The sequence below is a fragment of the Phocoena sinus genome, chromosome 3, assembly GCF_008692025.1.
Source record: "Phocoena sinus isolate mPhoSin1 chromosome 3, mPhoSin1.pri, whole genome shotgun sequence".
Classification (NCBI taxonomy): domain Eukaryota; kingdom Metazoa; phylum Chordata; class Mammalia; order Artiodactyla; family Phocoenidae; genus Phocoena; species Phocoena sinus.
The window spans coordinates 163394302-163418506 of record NC_045765.1 but is presented as its reverse complement, the minus strand read 5'-3'; the positions used below and the strand labels follow the sequence as shown (position 1 = coordinate 163418506).

The window sequence follows — 24205 nt, the reverse complement described above, 5'->3', positions numbered from 1 at the left end:
GCTAAAAGATCAGCTCTTAACCTTATGGGGGTTCCCTTGTATGTGATTTGTTCCTTTTCCCTTGCTGCATTTTTCTTTGTATTTAATTTTTGATAGTTTGATTAATAAGTGTCTTGGCATGTTTCTCCTTGGATTTATCCTGAATAGGACTCTCTCTTCTTCCTGGACTTTATTGACTCTTTCCTTTCCCATATTAAGGAAGTTTTCAACTATAATCTCTTCAAATATTTTCTCAGACCCTTTCTTTTTCTCTTCTTCTTCTGCAACCCCTATAATTCGAATGTTGGTGCATTTAATGTTGTCCTTCAAGTCTCTGAGATTGTCCTCAATTCTTTTCATTCTTTTTTCTTTATTCTGCTCTATGGCAGTTACTTCCACCATTTTATCTTCCAGGTCACTTATCCATTCTTCTGCCCCAGTTACTCTGCTATTGATTCCATCTAGAGTATTTTAAATTTCATTTATTATATTTTTCATCATTGTTTGTTTGCTTTTTAGTTCTTCTAAGTCCTTGTTAAACATTTCTTGTATTTTCTCCATTCTATTTCTGAGATCTTGGGTCATCTTTACTATCATTACTCTGAATTCTTTTTCAGGTAGACTGTTTAGTTCCTCTTCATTTGTTTGGTCTGGTGGGTTTTTACCTTACTCCTTCATCTGCTGCATATCTCTTTGTCTTCTCATTTGTTTAACTTACTGTGTTTGGGGTCTTCTTTTTTGCAGACTGCATGTTCGTAATTCCCATTAGTTTTGGTGTCTGGCTCCATGAGTGAGGTTGGTTCAGTGACTTGTGTAAGCTTCCTGATGGAGAGGACTGGTTCCTATGTTCTGGTGGGTGTGGTTGGATCTTGTCCTTCTGGTGGGCAGGGCTGTGTCTGTTGGTGTGTTTTGGAGTGTCTGTGAGCTTATTATTATTTTAGGCAGCCTCTCTGCTAATGGGGGAGGTTGTATTCCTGTCTTGCTAGTTGTTTGACATAGGACATCCACCACTGCAGCTTGCTGGTCGTTGGGCGGAACTAGGTCTTAACTTTGAGACATAGATCTCTGGGAGACCTCTCACTGATTTATATTACATGGGGCTGAAAGGCCTCTGGTGGTCCAATGTCCTGGATTTGGACCTCCCACCTTGGAGGCTCAGGCCTGACACCCGGCTGGAGCATCAAGACCCGGCCAGCTGCATGGCTCAGACTTAAAGAAAGAAGAAGGAAAAAAAGGACAGGTAGACCCCCAAACCAAATGGTAAAAGCAAAACTAAACACACAAAATAACAAAAAGAAACTTTCACACACTCACTCATAAAAAACAAACAAACAAACAAACAAACAAACAACAACAACCAAACGAACAGACAGAACCCGAGGACAAATGGTAAAAGTAAATCTAAACAGACAAAATCATACAAAGAAGCATACACGTACACACTCACAAAAAGAGAAAAAAGGACAAAGAAATGTAAAAAGTTTAAAAAATATTGAAAATATTTAAAAATCTAGAAAATAAATAAATAAATAAAAACAAATAAATAAAAAGGAATAAAGCAACCAAGCCCATAAACAAATCCACCAATGATAACAAGCACTAAAAACTAAACTAAGGGGCTTCCCTGGTGGCGCAGTGGTTGAGAGTCGGCCTGCCAATGCAGGGGACGCGGGTTCGTGCCCTGGCCCGGGAGGATCCCACATGCCGCGGAGCGGCTGGTCTCATGAGCCATGGCCGCTGAACCTGTGCGTCCGGAGGCTGTGCTCTGCAGCGGGAGAGGCCACAACAGTGAGAGGCCCGCGTACCGCAAAAAAAAAAAAAAAAAAAAAAAAAAAAAAAAAAAAAAACTAAACTAAGATACACATGAAACAAAAACAAATCAGATGCATAAAGCAAAACCCATGTCTACAGTTGCTCCCAAAGTCCACTGCCTCCCTTTTGGGATTGTTCATTGTCTATTCAGGTATTCCACAGATTCAGGGTACATCAAGTTGATTGTGGAGATTTAATCCACTGCTCCTGAGGCTGCTGGGAGAAATTTCCTTTTCTCTTTGTTTGCACAGCTTCTGGGGTTCAGCTTTGGTTTTGGCCCCGCCTCTGTGTGTAGGCTGCCTTCAGGCATCTGTTCTCACCCAGACAGGAGTGGGTTAAAGTAGCTGATGATTAGGGCTTTCTTGCTCACTCAGGCCAGGGAGAGGGAATTGTATGGAAGTCATAATTGGAATGTGGCATGAACTTGTGGTGGCAGTGGCCAGTGTGACATTGCAACAGCCTTAGGCACGTAATGTGTTCTCCCGGGGAAGATGTCCCTGGATCATAGGACCCTGGCAGTGGTAGGCTGCACAGACTTCTGGAAGGGGAGGTGTGGATAGTGACGTGCGCTTGCACACAAGATTCTTGGTGGCAGCAGTGGCAGCATTAGCAGTTCATGCCCATCTCTGTGGTCTGAGCTGATAGCTGCGGCTTTCACATGTCTCTGGAACTCACTTAGCCAGTGCTCTGCCTTCTGTGGGCACATGGAGGGAGAATTCCCCTCTCCTTGTGCACCCCGAAACAATGGTCTCTTGCCTGTCTGTCAGGTTCTGACTTTTTCCTGGACTCCCTCCTGGCTAGCTGTGGCACACTAGCCCTCTCCAGGCTCTGTTCATGCAGCCAACCCCAGTCATCTCCCTGGGATCTGACCTCTGAAACCCAAGCCTCAGCTCCCAGGCCCTACCAATCCTGGTGGGTGAGCAGACAATCTTCTTGGGCTGGTGAGTGCTGGTCGGTACTGATCCTCTGTGCAGAAATCTCTCCGCATTGTACTCTGCACCCCTCTTGTTGTGCTCTCCTCATGGCTCTGAAGCTTCCCTCCTGCCCAACCCCTGTCCCCAGCAGTGAAGGGGCTTCCTAGTGTGTGGAAACTTTTCCTCCTTCACAGCTCCCTCCCAGAGGTGCTGGTCCCATCCCTATTCTTTTGTCTTTGTTTTTTCATTTTTCTTTTTCCCTACCCAGGTACATGGAGATTTTCTTGCCTTTTGGGAAGTCTGAGGTCTTCTGCCAGGGTCCAGTAGGTGTTCTGTAGGAGTTGTTCCACATGTAGATGTATTTTTGATGTATTTGTGGGTAGGAAGGTGATCTCCAAATCTTACTCCTCTGCCATCTTGAAGGTCTCTCTGAATACTGTTTCTTTTGGGCATTGTTTCTTTTAGTCAAGAGCCTTAGGTGGAGAAAGAGGAATAGTACAAACAAATAAAAACAACAAATTTAAAAAGTTATTAACAGCCACCAAACAGTAAATATTTAAATTTTTTTGTGTTTAGGAAGCTATAGGATTTGATTCAATGTGCTTCAGATTTCATCTGCATTCATCAAAAAAGCCAGATCATCTCAAACTCTGCATTTTTACATTATGTTAACATAATTTGATTTGCACATATTTTGCTCCACAATAAAATGAATTATGTACCAAGTAGAGCAATGATTTCCATTTTATTTATGACCAATATTTCATTCTTTCAAAATTTTATGAGGGTTTTATCACTTACAAAACTTTACATGTGAGTAGTTTCATCAAAATGAATTTGGGGATCAGTTTTTAAAAAAGTATGGCACACGTGAAAAAAATCAAACATGTAAGACAGATTCAGTTTTGCTGTTTGAGAACTTTTTTACACTGTCACTTTCTACAGAGTCAAAGAGAATCATAAGGGGAGGTGAAAGTCTTAGAAATTTTATCTGAAATATTTGAACGAGGACAAGAAGTCTGAATAAATATTGTATTTCTCATTAAAGCACAGTCTATGCATTGGATTATTCTAATTAGATTTTTGTTTCCATTTGAGTATATACAATGTTAGTCTCAATAATGTGCATAATCTCTGGAGATAGAGGAAAAATAAAAGATAATGATTCACTATTGTCAGGTGAATCACTGCAGTGTGGCAACAAGATTACTTGTGTGAAAGGCACATTTCCTCATGAGAAATGATGTATTCCTCATAGCAATAATCTTTTTTCTTTCCCTTTCTTCCGTACCCAATTTATTCTCACCTTCCCAAATGCAATTTTAATTTTGAATGCTCAACCTGATAGAAAAAGTACTTTAAATGACATTCTTATTCCTAAACTTTCATGTTAATTAAATAACTCAATTTCTGTCATGTATACCTCCCACAATAATGTAGAATGATTTTGAGTATTAAAATCTATTTTTTTAAAAATTTGTCTTCCCATTTAAGTTCAATTGTCACAGTTTAGGTGTCACTGATGAACTGCCACGTCACCAGGCTTAACTAATTTATCTTTAATATGCTAATTGAAGACCATGTACATTCTACCATACTAAGATTTATTAAATTGAATTGAAACTCTCTGTATCATCCATTAGAATGAAAATTGTTTGGGTGGTAAAAATCATGTGTGATTAATTATCAACCTTATTAAATGGCACTGTTTTGACATTGGATAGGTATTCAACAACAGTTCATTAAATGTCACTGAATAGGACTATGCCAAAAGGTTATTTCCTGTTTCTTCATGAATCTTAATTTTTATTATTTCCCCTAAAGGAAATTTGGTGTAGTAAAAAACTGAATAAAAGCAAGAGTTAACTATAAAATAATCGTTAACATTTTTCTAATTTATCCACCTTTCTCAGTTTCTCCAAAACCAAACTGATGATATAAGTTGAGCACTGGTATAAGTAAGTAATCAAGGAGATAAATTGAGCACTGGGTGCTGGTTATAATTAAGTGCAGTCTGGATGAAAGGGAAGTGGTCGTAGACCTGTCTGACCTATTTTTTAAAGGGAGAAGTGCTTACACAATGTCCCACTATTCTTATTGTGGCATCATAGGTATGTTTTGTTTGGTTTTGAATTTTATATTAATGGAATCATAGACATTCTTTTGTTTCATATTTTCTAATTAATATGTTTGTAAAATGTACCTATGTTCTTGCATAAATACATTCATTCTTGCATTAAAGTTATATAATTTTGCATCATATGGATATGCTGCATTATATTTATTTATTCCAATAATGATCAGAATTTACATGTTCCCACGTTTATGGTATTATGAGTACAGCTTTATCTTCCTTTGGTGTAATAGACAGGAAGTCACCCCATGTAGTTCTCTCTTCAAGGAAGGGCTTTATGTCATCCTTCAGGGAGTGCAGTCAATGGACTTCCTCCTGCTGTCAGTTCCTTCAGGGTCAGCCTCAGAGGTAAAGCCACCTTTCCCAAGGTAATAAAAAGCTTGGCCAATTTGGTCTGATGTGAAGCAAAGATGAAGGGCAATTTTAATCCAGAGTATCCTTCGTGGTTGGCAGAGGCTTTCCAGGTCCTGCATTGTAATGTGTTGTTTCATTCTATTTCCCTTTATTCATGTTGATTAAAAACAAACATTGTATATATGTACCACAACTTCTTCATCCATTCATCTGTCAATGGACTTTAGGTTGTTTCCCTGTTTCGGCTATTGTAAATAGAGCTACTATGAGCATAAGCGTGCATATACCTTTTTGAATTATAGTTTTGTCCAGGTATATGACCAGGAGTGGGATTGCTGGATCATATGGTAATACTACTCAGTCATAAAAAAGAACAGAATAAGGCCATTTGAAGCAACATGGATGCAACTAGAGATTATCACACTAAATGAAGTAAGTCAGAAAGAGAAAGATAAATACCATATGATATCACTTATATGTGGAATCTAAAATATGGCACAAATGAACCTATCTATAAAACAGAAACAGACTCACAGACATAGAGAAGAGACTTGTGGTTGCCAAGGGGAGGGGAGGAGGGATGGACTGGGAGTTTGAGGTTGGTAGATGCAAACTATTACATTTAGAATGGATAAACAACAGTGCCATACTGTATAGCACAGGGAACTATATCCAATCTCCTGCAATAAACCATAATGGAAAAGAACAAGAAAAAGAACGTATATATGTTAAAATAAAAAGAAAACTAAAAAACAAACTCACACTCCAAGCTCTAACACACTGACTTCCACAGACAAATCATTTGTTTAAGAGGAGGGTTTTGTTTCTCAAAAGGGAAACTAATCTATTGAAGAAATAAACCTCTGGCATTTATTTTATCCATAAGAGAATTAGAAGATGATTGATGATTTCCTCATAACACCCTGTGGCTGAAATGAAGAAACACCTCTTAAATTCTTATATTTTACCTTCAAACAATTGAAGTGCTGTTGGCAACTGACTGATACACAACTTCCCTTTCCCATTCTTGATTCTGTTGATTGGTATATGAAACTAGAGCCAAACTCTGCCTTTGTCTTGCTTAGAAACCCTCAGTATAATCCTTGACAATTCAGAAAATAATGCTAAACCTTGGAAGAATTAATCAGTGATTCATGTCTTTTAATTTCCACTTCATAGTATAGTCTAGGCTCCAAATACTTTGATAACTTGGATGATCATTTAAGCTACATACTGGTAATAATTTTATTTTAAATAAAACTGGTAAATTCTCTTTGATTTTCTATTTAGAAAATGGCCTGTGGTTAAGTCTTCTCTAATTCAGAAGGCTTCCTATTTACTGCCCCAAATAGATAGGATTAGAACTATGGTAATCTGCCTGTCTGTAATTAATAACTGGACATTGCAGTGATAATTTTTCCTCTTTTATTAACTGGGAATACATGGAACCAATAGAGAACTCCATTCTTGACCTTAACGAAGTCTTGTGATGCTTTGAATATATAAACAGTGTCTGTGTATATGTAGGATTTGCTGGTCCAAAGCGTTTCTGAACCTCAAAATGCAAAGAATCTTATTAATACTGGATGCAATTTGAAAACACAAAAGCAAAACCTTGTTATCAAAATTTCAGGTTAAGCATCCCAAAAGAGTAGAATCAGATGAGATCTCACAAGACAGTCGAGAGCTCATATCCTAGAGGCAGAAAACCATCACCTTCACACACACACACACACACACACACACACACACACACACCATGACAATCATATTCCGGATTCTGGTGTTATGTTGATGGGAGGGATTTGAGTCATACATAACCTTAAGTGCATAAGTTTTGTGCACTTAGGGTTAATATAATCTTTTAATCTTCTCTTTTTCAAATGTCCGTAGTTCTAAAATGAGAGTCCTGTTACCAATTAGGTAAACGTGGTGATTACTGTTTTGCACAATTGGTATGTGTGGAAAATGTGAATATCCAAATAAAAGTGTCAGCACAAAGTCTGCAATGCCAAAAACAATCAGAAAAAAACAGGACATGACTATTTCCCATGTCTTTAAGAGAAGAACGTTTTCATTTGCCAGTAAAATTTGATGTAAAATTGTGAGGTGAAATTTATGATTCGAGAACAAACAAACATTAAAAATGACAAATCAACCTTTTGATATATATGCATGCCTTTACAAATAATAAATATATTTATTTCCATGTAGTAGCAGTTAGTGTTTATAATGCCCTCAATCTGTATTCTATGACTGATTTTTCTATACCTTGCAAGGTAGCAGTGGGGAGGGAATCATGTGTTGTCTATGAAGCTTGAAAAGTTTAGAATATTCATCAAGTAATGAAAGAATACAGTGACATCCAAAGTAACAGTTCAAATCAAAAGACCACGTCATGACAACCACCACCACCAACATGTAGTACATACTTCTTGTGCCACTTCATTAAATTGACAACTGGAAATAGGGATAATTCCTGCAGTGATTAATGTTTTCAAACAGAACATGAGAGGAAAACCACAATGTTCTCAATTGTTGATGTTATCCATACTTAACAAATCCAATGTTGCTATGACTTTGGAAAAGTACCCAAGGCTCCGAGTAATATGCATGGCCTAGAACAGGTGATTTATTCATAAGTCTGGCACAGCTCCTATAAATTGACTTTCTTCCCTGCAAAAGAAGTTAACCACTCTGTGTGAAAATTATATGATTCCTGAGATTTCCTTTAATCAAGATAGATTTGAAAATGAGTAAGATGACACACAGTACTTGAAGGATTAGTAATTCATTGGATATTGCTGGAGCAAAAGCTCTAAGATGTCTTTTCATAACAAGGAGATCCACATGGACAGACCACATATCCTTGCAGGACACTCTTTTACTCCTAAATGCAAGTGAAATATTTTAAGAGCCTGGTATTTTGTTTCTTTCTCCTGTCACCATGTCCAATGACATGAGCCATGATCATGTTTCTGTTGTTTACCATCTTTCTCTGAATTCCTTTGTCCAAAACCAAATGTGATTTATTTGTCTAGTTTGAAAATTTCAATCTGAATCTATTTGTTTTTGTATCCCACTCATTCTAATTCAGTTAGTAGTGAAGCAGAAGCATTTTGAATTTAGAACATATCTGTAACATTATTCTTTGGAAAATAAATCATCCTGACACAGAAGGTATGTAAATCCCATGAATACCAGTTCATTTTGAATTGCTACTTTGCAATGTATATAGTGACTATATATACTATGTGTATACAGTCAGTCATAATTTGCTGTGATTATAAATTTCAGATTGGTTTATGCTAATTTTTATTATTTGTAAATATTCATGAAAAAATCTCTTAAAATTCTACCTAGTAACTTCTGCAGTTAACTGTTCTCATTAGCAATTCCCAATCTGTAAGAACGAAAAAAGTTATCTGTGATCTATTATGTAATTTGTAAGTTTCTTCTCATTGATAATGATGCACCTTAGAGGAAAATAAAGTGATGCATTCTGTTTTATTTCTTGTCAGAATTAATTAGTATCAACAAATGTCCCAAAATGATCATGGGAGGAATTGTTACTGCCAATTCCAGTTTATTTGTAGTATTTATTTGTGAATTTTAACTGATGACTCAAGGATTAACTCAAATCTTACTTTATTCACAATAGATCTTTAATGTGAGGAACACCTACTTATTTGTCTTGCATCCTTCTAAGACCTAATAGGGTGCTGTGTTCCATATACAAAAACCGATGAACACATTAATTGATACAGATGTAATTACAGAATTTTCCTTCTGTAACCATAGTCATGAATGATAGGCTCTCATTTTATTATAATGCTTTATGATTTTAATGTTAAAAACAACTGAAAAATATGTTGTTCTTATCAGGATCTACTGCACAAAGACAAAAGAAGATATTTTTAAAAAGAATTACATTCTACATGTTTACCTACAGTAATCATGGGGATACATTTGCATTGAAAATGTTTTTGTCTTTATATTTGGAAAATCAAACCAATCTAATATCATTAAGCATTTTAAATGAGAATAAATGTATTAGAATTGCATGCAAATTTACATAGCAAAATCATTTATTGTTTACATAATGTAACTATGTTAATGGAACCATGAGTTTCTACACTTAAACATAGAAATAAGTTTTCTATACCTCTAAATCAATTTCACTTCAGATATATACTCACCCCTAACCTCTGTGGGGCTTAGGAAAGGAGAACAAATGGAAGTGTTTGTACCGCATGTCACAATTTCAAAGTTGTAAATCAAGCTAAGAAACTATTATATAAGATGTGTTTTCTCTTCCTATCTTGACAGATTAATCTTTATAACATTAAAGTTGAAAAATGTATGTCAAGTGATCTGTGCATCTGACTGCTAGTTAACCACTATCAAAGACGTTTGAATTTAAATATTGTTGCCCCTGTCAGGCCTTCTGCTGATTAGCCAATATCATGGTGGAGGACATAATTAATAAATCATTTTATATTTATTGTAAGAATCATTTTATTGTATTTCTTTTAGCATAAATGCTAATTAGGTGGTTAAATCAAATTTATTTTCATATAAGTTGTATTCTATTTATAGTATTAATATGTTATCAAAATATAACTGTGTTAAAAGTGTACACAATTTATCTTCCTCAAAAATATCAGAACTAGATTTTATAGAATAAGAAATCGTTCTAGAGAAAGTAGCAATTTCAGGTCAAATTTTATGTACGTATATACAATTTAATAGCTATCATCTCAATAGATAGTAGTCTTGATTTAATATTTATCCTGATTTTTTCTAATTCTTTATTTTTCTTCACAAGAAATTGAAATTGAAATTGGCTTTCTCTTTGCTTCCATTACCTCAAGACTTCTGCTTAGTACTCTCTATTCCTTGTCTTCACTTCGGTCTTCTTGTTTGACTCCTGGTGTGTTTCATGTTGGATTGATGGAGGTACTGTTCAACACATTGAGGAGAATGGTCATCATAGGTTATATTTAGAAGTAGGACTGACTTGGAGATTTGCCTATGGCTCATTACTGTTCCATAGTCTATCAGCTCTTCTCAGAAAAAAAAAAAAGTTACCATAGATAAAGAATGGGAAGAAATGTGCAAAGAAACATTTCAACCTGGTTGTAGCAGTGACAAGACAAGCTCTAAAAGCAACAGAGTCATCTCCACTCTGTGTACAAAATATACTAAAACATCCCAAGACTGAAATTTTCTGTTCTTAGAAATGTTTCCACTGACCTGTTTGCAAACATCTTTACAGCTATTGAAGTATCATTTCTCAAAACATGCTCTTCTGTCTTTGGGGGAAATTGATAACTTTGCACACTTTGCAACACATTTTTTATTGTATATGACTTTGTTTAGAAGACTCAGTTACAAATATTGCATGTATGGTATTTACTGTGTATTTCTGGCTAGTTAGCTTTTCTCAAACTTTAACTTGGAATTGAATTATACAAGTTTTCACTTCTTGAGCTTTTCTCCTAATGAGCTTATTTCTAGTTGTCAACTTTGTAGTTTACAAAAAAGTTTAGGTTGTGATATCTTCTGAATTGCTGGAAGCGTATTCATTAGTGATATTTTTTCTTTATTCTGCCCTTTTAAATTAATGAGTAGAATAGTCATGACTCTGATTTTAGATCTTAGATGCAAAGTCTACAGGTCCCCTCAAGTAGTAACAACTAAAAATGCATGTGTTTTTTACATGTGGCTGAACACATGTATTTTTAGTTGTTACTACTTGAGTGAACCTGTAGATTTTGCATTTAAGATCTAAAATCAGAGTCAGAAATTAGAACACTCCCTAACACCATACACAAAAATAAACTCAAAATGTAATAAAAACCTAAATATAAGAGCAGACATTATAAAACTCTTTGAAGAAAATATAGACAGACCACTCTTTGACATAAATCACAGCAAGATCCTTTTTGACCCACCTCCTAGAGAAGTGGAAATAAAAACAAAAATAAACAAATGGGACCTAATGAAACTTAAAAGCTTTTGCACAGCAAAGGAAACCATAAACAAGATGAAAAGACAACCCTCAGAATGGGAGAAAATATTTGCAAACAAAGCAACTGACAAATGATTAATCTCCAAAATATACAAGCTGCTCAATATCAAAAAAACAAACAACCCAATCCAAAAATGAGCAGAAGATCTAAATAGACATTTCTCCAAAGAAGGTATACAGATGGCCAACAAACACATGAAAGGATGCTCAACATCACTAATCATTAGAGAAATGCAAATCAAAACTATGCTGAGGTATCACCTCACACCAGTCAGAATGGCCATCATCAAAAAGTCTACAGACAATAAATCCTGGAGAGGGTGTGGAGAAAAGGGAACCCTCTTGCACTGTTGGTGGGAATGTAAATTGATACAGCTACTATGGAGAACAGTATGGATGGTCCTTAGAAAACTAAAAATAGAACTACCATATGACCCAGCAATCCCACTACTGGATCTATACTCTGAGAAAACCATAATTCAAAAAGAATCATGTACCACAATGTTCATTGCAGCACTATTTACAATAGCCAGGACATGGAAGCAACCTAAGTGTCCATTGACAGATGAATGGGTAAAGAAGATGTGGCACATATATACAATGGAATATTACTGAGCCATAAAAAGAAATGAAATTGACTTATTTGTAGTGAGGTGGATGGACCTAGAGTCTGTCACACAGAGTAAAATAAGTCAGAAAGAGAAAAACAAATACTGTATGCTAACACATATATATGGACTCTAAAAAAAGAGAAAAAGTGCTTCTGAAGAACCTAGGGGCATGGCAGGAATAAAGACACAGATGTAGAGAATGCACTTGAGGACACGGGGAGGGGAAAAGGTAAGCTGGAATGAAGTGAGAAAGTGGCATTTACATATATGCACTACTAAATAAAATAGATAGCTAGTGGGAATCAGCCACATAACACAGGGAGATCAGCTTGGTGCTTTGTGACCACCTAGAGGGGTGGGATAGGGAGGGTGGGAGAGAGATTCAAGAGGGAGGGGATATGGGGAGATATATATATATATATATATATATATATATATATATATATATATATAGCTGATTCACTTTGTTATATAGCAGCAACTAACACAACAATGTAAAACAATTATACTCCAATCAAGATGTTAAAAAAATGCATGTGTTCTGTTGACCAAGATGTCATTAGTTGTAAGCTCCTCTATGCCTGTTTAAACTTAGAATTAAAAAGACTTGGAAGAAGATTCTCTTTTCTTCTCATTGATGATTCTCCACTGTCTCTTCTCTGGAAACATGTCTTTTCACATGGATGGATCATTACTGAATGTGTAAGTCACATATGCATGATTTAATATCCAATTTTCTCATGAAATCATGATTTAGCAATGTTTGGGGCAGAGGTAAGCAAGTATATACAAAGGTTTAAGAAGTAAAGATTTTTAGTAAAGTGTGTTGTGAACTTTACACAAGAAGACAAGTGATGAAAAGTGATAACAACCCCGTGGGTAAAATGCATCAGGTGGAGCTAGCTATCAGCATAGCTGAAAGAATTTTGCTTTTATCTTCTACATGATCAAATTTATGAGAATATTTTGAATACATTGTTCTAAGATTGTTGTCAGTTACTGCACTCTTATTTTCCTGAAAGTAACTACTTTGTTACCTTCTCATGTAATTCATGGGAATTAAAATGAAGAAATAATATGTTTAAAATCCATCATATTTAAAAAAAATTTAAATCAAATATAGTTTTATATTCCACTCCCCTCTGAAATAGAGCTAGATAATTTTGGTATTGGTTGCTTGTTATGCTTTTATTTTTCTGATATTTTTCTGATATATTGGAGAAATACTAGAATAAACTAGAATATACTAGAAATCTAATTTTTTATAATTAATGAATCCTGTCTTACCATAATTTGGAAATATCAAAAGCCAGATCAGATGTTGAATACTACAATTATGAACAATATAATAATTTAATATAATGATTTCAGCTAACTGAGGGCATAAGTCATGCCCTGTTTTGCAGCTTAAAAATATAATATGATGCCTGCCAACCCTTAAGAGACCTGTAAATAGAGAATAAGTTAAAAAACAAACCAATAACCAAAAAGAATTAATGCATTATCTTAGCTTTGTGATCATATTTTTACATTTTATAAATTTCATAGAGCATCTCAAACACCAATTTATCAAGATATTGAAATATAGGACTTCTTAAGAGAAAATTAAAAATGGTACTGTACCTATTTTATTTCAGCATCTAAGACCTACTGTAAAGAAATTAGTTCTTCTAGCAAATTTTCTTTTACAGGGAATATTAATATTGTGGAGTTATAAAGTGTTTTCTCTTATAGAAGCACCAACTATAGCTAAGCTTTCAAAGTTTATTTTATTTATTATTTAATTAAAATCCAAATTAAAGGCTATATTAAAATTAAAAGCTATACTAAATACACTGTGTTAAATACAAGAGTAGCAATAGTAATAGTAGAGCAATAGTAACACAACACACTATGAAACATTTGCTCTTAATATTCAGTAGGCATATAAATTATTTTTCTTGTTTTAAATAAATATGTAGACAGTTTTAGTCATTAGGGAAAATTTTCCTATGAGCCAATATAGATGAGATATAAATGACATTACACTTAAAATAATAATTGAGCATGGATACCTTTTAGGCCCATAGTTATCAGAGAAAGGTATGAATGAATACAAAGAGACAAGTTGGAAAGCCACTGTAGGAATCCAAAGCACACATGTTTTTCACTTGGTACTTATGGTGCAGATGAAAAATAAATGAGATGATATGAAGGTTTTTCCAGAGAAAGATATAGCAAGATCTACTGATTGGCTATGAGAAGAATACTTCCAAGTTTTTGGCTTAAACAACTAGATGATTAATGGTATCATATACTGGAAAATATGGTGTGCAGGTTAAAACCTGAATGCTTACAACATGGGGTAGCACAATTATAGTTTTTAAAAAACTTGCTCTCTCACCTTCTCGCTTCCAAGATGACCAAGAAAAGAAGGAATAATGGTCATGCCAGAAAGGGCCGCGGCCACATGCAGCCTATTCACAGCACCAGCTGCGCCCGAAGTGTGCCCAAGGATAAGGCCATTAAGAAGTTCGTTGTTCGGCACATTGTAGAGGCTGCAGCTGTCAGGGCATTTCTGAAACAAGTGTTTTCAATGCCTATGTGCTTCCCAAGCTGTATGTGAATCTGCATTACTGCGTGAGTTGTGCCATTCACAGCAAGGTAGTCAGGAATCGTTCTCGGGAAGCGCGGAAGAACCGAAGACCTCCACCTCAATTTAGACCTGCTGGTGCTGCCCCACGACCTCCACCAAAACCCATGCAAGGAGCTAAGTCCCCTGGGAAGACAGTAAAAAAGAAATTATACTTTAAAAAAAATCTTTAAAAATGATTTAACATTGTAACAGATCTTGATGAATGAGTAGAATAGTTTTTACGAAAATAAATTTTCAATGGATGTACAATTCTGGATTGACATTTGCTTTCAACACTTAATGTTGTTATTTATTTTTTTGCATAGATTCTGAAGGAAAAAAGCAGGATATAATTCTTACCTTTGTTCATTTTTATATAATGTAATATTTTCCTCTAGATGTCTCTGAGATTGTATCTTTGTGTTTTGTTTACAGGAGTTTGAATATGATATGCTTGAGTGTTTTGTTTTTATTTTGTTTTGGAATTTATCCTGCTTTCTGTTGTCAGATTTTAGAGTCATTGTTTTGCTCCCTGGTGTCTCTGGTATTAATTATGGAAACTTCTTATTTCATATTTACGAAAATATTTTTGATACTCTGTACTTTTCTCCCTTCTTTTAAATTCAAGTTATTTATGTGTTAGAGTGCTTAATATTGTCACTCAACTTTTTGATATTCTGTTGCGCTTTTTCTTTCAATAGTAAATCTCTCTGCTTTATGTTACATTTGGATAATTTTTAGACTTATCTCTGAGTTCATATATTCATGGCAGTTGTGCCATGTCTGCTAAGCAGTGGAAGGTATTATTCATTTCTCTTACTTTGTTTTATGTTTCTAGCAGTACCATTGGCCTTTATAATTTTTATCTCTCTGTACTTTATTATTTCTCTGATCTTAATTGTTGTCCACTTTTTATGATAGAACCTTTAACATATTAATCAGTTATTTTAAATTCTCTCTCAGATTGTTCCAAAATCTCTGTCCTGTTTCAGTCTAGTTCTAGTGATTGCTTTGCCCTTTGTGAGTGTGTTGTCTTTTTTGTTTTGCTTTTTCTTGTGTGCTTTGAGTTTTTTGTTGAGCATAAGACATCTTGTCTAGGACTGTAGAAACTGAGGTAAATAAATGTTATTCCAGGAACCTATATTTTGTAGTGTTTTGTTCTCTAGTTTATTTTTATTCCTTGTGAAGTGTTATAGTTCATGTGTTGGATCTTCTTGCCTATAGTTGATATTTGTCACTTTCTCTTAAATAATTTTATCTCATTCATTTTTAAAAATTTTATTTTTTACTTAACATTTCTCTTAAAGCATTACATTATCTTTTTTCTAGTAACTCATTTGTTTTGCTTTATTACTTCATTATTCATTTCTAAAATAATTTTTAATTTTATAATTCTAAATCTAATCCTTGATATCTGTCACCTTATTTATGTTTTTCTAAAATTTGATTTATTGTTTTTCTTTCATTTTGTAGGGAAGGAGACTGTTTACTATCTAGTTAATCAAATTTTTTTGTTTGCTTAACTTCATTTTTTTCCCTCATCTTCTGGATGATTAAAACCTATGCCATCAACATCTTTCCAGATTTAATTCATGTACTGATATTTTGTGCTCAGAGATCAGAAGAATTAATATTGTTAAAATGTTCATACTTCCTAAACTGATCTGTAGATTCAATGGGATCCATATAAATTTCTGGCATTTTTCACAGAAATAGGAAAAACAATATTAAAATTTGTATGGAACCACAAATGAATCTCAATATAGCCAGAGCAATCCTGAGAAAGAACAAAGCTAGAGCTAACACATGTCCTGATCTCAAACTATATTACAAAGCTATAATGATCATACTAGTGTCTTACTGACATAAAAATAGACACATAAACCAATGGAACAGAATTGAGAGCCTAGAAATAAACCATCACTTACATGGTCAACTAATATTTGACAAAGGAGTCAAGAACACTCAGTGGGGAAATTATGGTTTCTTCAATAAATGGCATTGTGAATAACTACAGGCAGCAAAATGAAACAGGACCCCTATCTTACACTGCACATGAAAATTAACTCTAAATAGATTAAATATGTAATGTAAAATCAGAAATTGTACAACTCCTAGAATAAAACACAGAGAAAAAGCTTTTTGGCATTGGCCTTGGCAACACGTTTCTGACTATGACAGCAAAAGCATAAGCAACAAAAGCAAAAATCAGCCAGTGGGACTATATCAAACTAAAAACTTCTGCACAGCAAAAGAAACAATCAACAAAATTCCTACCTATGGAATGGGGAAAATTATTTGAGAAAACATCTATCTAATGAGGTGTTAATAACCAAAATATAGAAGAAACCCATACAACTCAGTTACAAAGAACAAACAGAAAAACACTCTGATTTAAAAATGGACAGAGGAGCTAACTAGACATTTTTCCAAAGAAAACATACAATGGCCAAGAGATACATGAAAATAACACTAATCATCAGGGAAATGCAAACCAAAACTACAATGAATATCACCTCACACTTGTTAGAATGGCTATTATAAAAAAGAGAAGAGACAACAAGTGTTAGTGAGACTATGGAGAAAAGGAAACCCCTGTACACTGTTGGGGAAATGTAAGTAGGTACAGCCACTATGGAAAACAGTATGGAAAAAAATAAAAATAGAACTAACATATGATTTAGAAATCCCACTGCTGGACATATATAGAAAGGAAATAGAATCATTATCTTGATGAGATACTTGTACTCCCACATTCATGGCAGCATTGTTTATCAGAGCCAAGATATAAAAACAACTGTGTCCATTGGCAGGTGAATGAATAAAGGAAATGTGGGATATATTTATATATATTCTAATCTATATCTATATTTGCCACATTGTGTATACATACACATTTATACAATGAAATTTAGAGTGGAAAATTATTCAGTCATGATAAAACAGGAAATACTGCCATTTGTGACCTTTGCAACAACATTAATGGACCCTGAGGGCATTATGCAAAGTGAAATAAGTCAGCCAGAGAAAGAGAAATACTGCATGATCTCAATTACATGTAGACTCTAAAAAACAAACAAAAAACAACCAAAACTGAACTCAGAGAAACAGAGGATAGAATGGTGGTTGCCAGGGGCTAAGGAAGAGGGAGAAATGAGATGTTGGTCAAAGGTTGCAAACTTCCGGTTATAAGATCCATAAGTTCTAGGAATTTAATGTATAGTATAGTTAATGAAAATAGACAATAGTTAATGACACTCTATTATATACTTGAAAGTTATTAAGAGTAGATCTTAAAAGTTTTAAACACACAAAAAATTTAGGAAATTATGTATGGTAATGAAGGTGTTAACTAACTCTATTGTAATCATTTCACAACATATGAATGTATCAAAGCATCACATTGTACACCTTAAAGGTACACAATGTTATGTGTCAATTATATCACAATAAAGCTGGGGAGAGGGTAAAGTTTACATTTCTCTTCCACATTTTCATCATGGAATATATCCATCTCTCTTAAATAAACCACATTCTATGCATAATTATAACTCTTTTTTACTTGTTCTCCATTTTTCATTTATCAAGGCTAAAGGAAATCAGACTTTAATTTTCAAGGAAACATTGTATTTAAAGAAAAATAAGACTATTCATCATGTGTTGTAATTTATCTCTGTCATTGCAAAAAATTATACCTTTCGATACCTTACAAAAAAGTTATGGAGAAATTAGAAATTGCAAAAGGAAGCTAACAAATTGCAGATGAAATTAAAAATTGCAATATTTTTATGTGACTAAAAAAATCTAATTTTTTGCATTTTCTTCTATTTTTCTAAGAAATTAAGTTAATTTAATTAGGAAAAATGTGTAATTAAATACTCATATTGCCTCATAAACAGGACTTGATAGGATTATTTCCCCAGCAGCAAGAATGTGATAACATTAATACAATTCAATAGTTGATTATTGCTATCTCCACTTTAATTTTAATGGTACAGATCTTTGCTTTAAATTTAATTTGTATCGATTTTTCCATTTTTTACTCATTAAGAGTGTGTTTCTGCTCTTGGGTTCTGTTTTTCTAAGTTTACTTTCTTAAAAATAGTCCATTTAACAAACACAGTAAGTTTATGAAATCTTTGAACATAAACAATAATGAAAATATTAAAATTGCTGAAAAGACTGTGCTCAGTTTAGAATCAAGTAAGACTTCCATACTTTGAACAAAATACCTCTTTGGAATATCTACACTATTTTTATAACTGTCTTCACCTTGTAACATTTTGTTTTTATATCTAGGTATTAAATAGCCCACTAGTGTCTCTGTTGCATGAATATGTAAGAACAGCATAAACACTCCCATAAAACAACAACAACAACTGGGTTTCCAGTTTGTTTCAAATAAACTTTGAAAACAAATAGTCATATATCTATGCTTAGTGACTTTTATTTTGAAACCATTCTATTGATCAGTTTTTTGTACATTTTAACTTGGAAAAGATTCTTTTCAGTAGTTTGGAGTCACTCAGTAAAAATTAATCAACCTTGATTAACTGAATGATAATGGCAGTCTTGGAAACATCCTGCTTTGTGACTGCAAGGTGAATTTGTAATTAATGAGGACAAATTTTAATAGTCATCACCAAGATAAGCAGTACATACTGAAGTGCAGAGGCCCAGACACCAATTTTAGATTTCCCTAAGCTTCTCTACTCTGATCTCACTTCTCTCCTTTGAGGTTCCCTATCAAGCTCTTGTCAGTCTCCCATTCTGTTCATCACTCTTTCTAAGTTTTCTAAAAGTTTATTTAAGTTCTCTATTGTTGGTACCAAATTGAGATGTCTTCAAGACTGGATTTGAGTCCCTATTAATCTCTATTTATCTTCATTGGCATTAGGCAAAGAAACTTACCTTCAAAATATTGACTGAAAAAAATAATTTAAATAATTGAGAAATGTTTGATTGGATATATGATATTTGCCATACATTTGCTACTGAAATTTAATAGATTTAAAAACAAGGGTAAGAATACAGTATTCAACTGAAAGATAATAGTGATAAATCAACATTTACTTACCATCTGTTACTATGCTTGTCGCTATAAGTGATTCAAAATATAACACTTAATCTTTCCTCAAAATACTAATTTTCTAGGCAGGAAGATAACATATACCCATACAAGGTCAGCTGATATAATAATGTTACTAGTTTATACATAATAAATATCTAACTGACATGTGACTTTAAGTGTTACAGAGTTTTGAGTAAAGAAGAGTCTACTATACTTTTAAAAATTTTAAGTCATTGTTATTAAGACATATTTTTCAATTGTCACATAACCATTTACAGAGGAATAGAAAGAACTTCTAAATTCTCAGCTTTCAAAGTTTGTTTTGTATTTTATTTTCTATAAAATGCCTAAGAAAATGTCTTTCAATAGTATTGAAAACTTCTAGAAATGTAAGTGATGAATAATCAAAACAAAGCTTTTAAAACAAGAATAAAGATAGACAACATAGAAGTTGCCATTTCTAATTGTTCTTCCACTCCAAGTTTGGTGCTAGAAAAAAATATGCTTACAAGGACTATTCTTATTAGTGTCAATGTTATTATTTAAATAAGATGTTAGGGAATAATAAATCAATCTGTTATGTTTCCTTATTTTCATATATCAGAAATAACTTCATAATGGTGTAGTGATTTAGAGCACTAATTATGCAGCTAGACTGCTGAGTTCAAAATTGAGCTTTACTATGTACTACCTGTGTTACTTTGGGTGAATCATTTAACCTCTCTGTGTCATGGTTTCCTCATCTTTAATAATAGTGTCTATCTCTAGGGTTGTTGAGAAATTTAATGAGTTAATATATGAAAGTGCTTGGAAGATTGTGTGACTGACAATAAATGTTTTTTAGTTTGGGTTAAAAAGTGAAACCGATTATGGTTTTTTTCCTACTAATATAGCTGAAACATTTTTAGTGCTAAATATATAGGAATTATATAGAAAAGTATTTCTTTAGAAAATGCCATATTATTTCACACTTATTTGGCATTTACTAGTCTTACTAGGAATTATATCATGAAGTTATTTTAATTTCACTGAAGTATGTAGTAAACATATTATGTCTAGTATTTATTCCCGACTGTTGGTCATTTAAGGTATTTCAAATTTTACAATATTATAAGTAATGTTTCAATAAAGAAGCATTTATATTTAAACATTTCTAAATAGTCCCTAGTATTTCCTTTTCCAAAATTCATAGACAGATAATTGCTGAGAGAGGACCATTTTATAATTCATATAGGTTTTCGAATCCTCTTTTACAGACCATGTATCATATCTTTTCTTTCCTCCTTCCTTTCCTTCTCCTTCTTCTCCACACGCTCCTCATCCTCCTCCTACTTCTTTTCCTCCTTCCTCTCTCTCTCTCTCTCTCTTTATGTTTTCCTCTCTCTTTCAAGAGGATGAATTACTTGTATAAAAATTGAACACATGCCAGATTCTTACTAACTGAAGTATATTTAATCAAAATAGAATTCAGTTTTGTTCTTATGGTCAGCTTTTCTAGAGAGCAACTTTTTTTTTTTTTTTTTTTTTTTTTTAAACATCTTTATTGGGGTATAATTGCTTTACAATGGTGTGTTAGTTTCTGATTTACAACAAAGTGAATCAGCTATACATATACATATGTTCCCATATGTCTTCCCTCTTGCGTCTCCCTCCCTCCCACTCTCCCCATCCCACCCTTCCAGGCTGTCACAAAGCACCGAGCTAATATCCCTGTGCCTTGCGGCTGCTTCCCCCCAGCTATCTACCTTACTACGTTTGTTAGTGTGTATATGTCCATGACTCTCTCTCGCCCTGTCAAAACTCACCCTTCCCCCTCCCCATATCCTTAAGTCCGTTCCCCAGTAGGTCTGCGTCTTTATTCCTATCTTACCCCTAGGTTCTTCATGACATTTTTTTCCCTTAAATTCCATATATATGTGTTAGCATACGGTATTTGTCTTTTTCTTTCTGACTTACTTCACTCTGTATGACAGATTCTAGGTCTATCCATCTCATTACAAATAGCTCAATTTCATTTCTTTTTAAGGCTGAGTAATATTCCATTGTGTATATGTGCCACATCTTCTTTATCCATTCGTCCGATGATGGGCGCTTAGGTTGTTTCCATGTCCTGGCTATTGTAAATAGAGCTGCAATGAACATTTTGGTACATGACTCTCTTTGAATTTTGGTTTTCTCAGGGTATATGCCAAGTAGTGGGATTGCTGGGTCATATGGTAATTCTATTTGTAGTTTTTTAAGGAACCTCCATACTGTTCTCCACAGTGGCTGAACCAATTCACATTCCCACCAGCAGTGCAAGAGTGTCCCCTTTTCTCCACACCCTCTCCAGCATTTATTGTTTCTTGATTTTTTGATGATGGCCATTCTGACTGGTGTGAGATGATATCTCATTGTAGTTTTGATTTGCATTTCTCTAATGATTAATGATGTTGAGCATTCTTTCATGTGTTTGTTGGCATTCTGTATATCTTCTTTGGAGAAATGTCTATTTAGGTCTTCTGCCCATTTTTGGATGGGGTTGTTTGTATTTTTGTTATTGAGCTGCATGAGCTGCTTGTAAATTTTGGAGATTAATCCTTTGTCAGTTGCTTCATTTGCAAATGTTTTCTCCCATTCTGAGGGTTGTCTTTTGGTCTTGGTTATGGTTTCCTTTGCTGTGCAAAAGCTTTGAAGTTTCATTAGGTCCCATTTGTTTATTTTTGTTTTTATTTCCATTACTCTAGGAGGTGGGTCAGAAAGGATCTTGCTGTGATTTATGTCATAGAGTGTTCTTCCTATGTTTTCTTCTAAGAGTTTGATAGTTTCTGGCCTTACATTTAGGTCTTTAATCCATTTTGAGCTTATTTTTGTGTATGGTGTTAGGGAGTGATCTAATCTCATACTTTTACATGTACCTGTCCAGTTTTCCCAGCACCATTTATTGAAGAGGCTGTCCTTTCTCCACTGTACATTCCTGCCTCCTTTATCAAAGATAAGGTGTCCATATGTGCGTGGGTTTATCTCTGGGCTTTCTATCCTGTTCTACTGATCTATCTTTCTGTTTTTGTGCCAGTACCATACTGTCTTGATTATTGTTGCTTTGTAATATAGTCTGAAGTCAGGGAGCCTTATTCCTCCAGCTCCTTTTTTCGTTCTCAAGATTGCTTTGGCTATTCGGGGTCTTTTGTGTTTCCATACAAATTGCGAAATTTTTTGTTCTAGTTCTGTGAAAAATGCCAGTGGTAGTTTGATAGGGATTGCATTGAATCTGTAGATTGCTTTGGGTAGTAGAGTCATTTTCACAATGTTGATTCTTCCCATCCAAGAACATGGTATATCTCTCCATCTATTTGTATCATCTTTAATTTCTTTCATCAGTGTCTTATAATTTTCTGCATACAGGTCTTTCGTATCCTTAGGTAGGTTTATTCCTAGATATTTTATTCTTTTTGTTGCAATGGTAAATGGGAGTGTTTTCTTGATTTCACTTTCAGATTTTTCATCATTAGTATATAGGAATGCCAGAGATTTCTGTGCATTAATTATGTATCCTGCTACTTTACCAAATTCATTGATTAGCTCTAGTAGTTTTCTGGTAGCATCTTTAGGATTCTCTATGTATAGTATCATGTCATCTGCAAACAGTGACAGCTTTACTTCTTCTTTTCCAATTTGGATTCCTTTTATTTCCTTTTCTTCTCTGATTGCTGTGGCTAAAACTTCCAAAACTATGTTGAATAAGAGTGGTGAGAGTGGGCAACCTTGTCTTGTTCCTGATTTTAGTGGAAATGCTTTCAGTTTTTCACCATTGAGGATGATGTTTGCTGTGGGCTTGTCATATATGGCTTTTATTATGTTTAGGAAAGTTCCCTCTATGCCTACTTTCTGGAGGGTTTTTATCATAAATGGGTGTTGAATTTTGTCGAAAGCTTTCTCTGCATCTATTGAGATGATCATATGGTTTTTCTCCTTCAATTTGTTAATATAGTTTATCACATTGATAGATTTGCGTATATTGAAGAATCCTTGCATTCCTGGAATAAACCCCACTTGATCATGGTGTATGACCCTTTTAATGTGCTGTTGGATTCTGTTTGCTAGTATTTTGTTGAGGATTTTTGCATCTATGTTCATCAGTGATATTGGCCTGTAGTTTTCTTTCTTTGTGACATCCTTGTCTGGTTTTGGTATCAAGGTGATGGTGGCTTCGTAGAAGGAATTTGGGAGTGTTCCTCCCTCTGCTATATTTTGGAAGAGTTTGAGAAGGATAGGTGTTAACTCTTCTCTAAACGTTTGATAGAATTCACCTGTGAAGCCATCTGGTCCTGGGCTTTTGTTTGTTGGAAGATTTTTAATCACAGTTTCAATTTCAGTGCTTGTGATTGGTCTGTTCATATTTTCTATTTCTTCCTGATTCAGTCTTGGCAGGTTGTGCATTTCTAAGAATTTGTCCATTTCTTCCAGATTGTCCATTTTATTGGCATAGAGTTGCTTGTAGTAATCTCTCATGATTTTTTTTATTTCTGCAGTGTCAGTTGTTACTTCTCCTTTTTCATTTCTAATTCTATTGATTTGAGTCTTCTCCCTTTTTTTCTTGATGAGTCTGGCTAGTGGTTTATCTATTTTGTTTATCTTCTCAAAGAACCAGCTTTTAGTTTTATTGATCTTTGCTATTGTTTCCTTCATTTCTTTTTCATTTA

At 34.2% G+C, this 24205-nt stretch overlaps 1 pseudogene; it reads left to right on the top strand.

Annotated features, from left to right (window-relative positions):
• The first annotated feature begins 14236 nt into the window (after window positions 1–14236).
• LOC116751143 lies at window positions 14237–18411 on the top strand (annotated as a pseudogene).
• Window positions 18412–24205: the final 5794 nt, after the last annotated feature.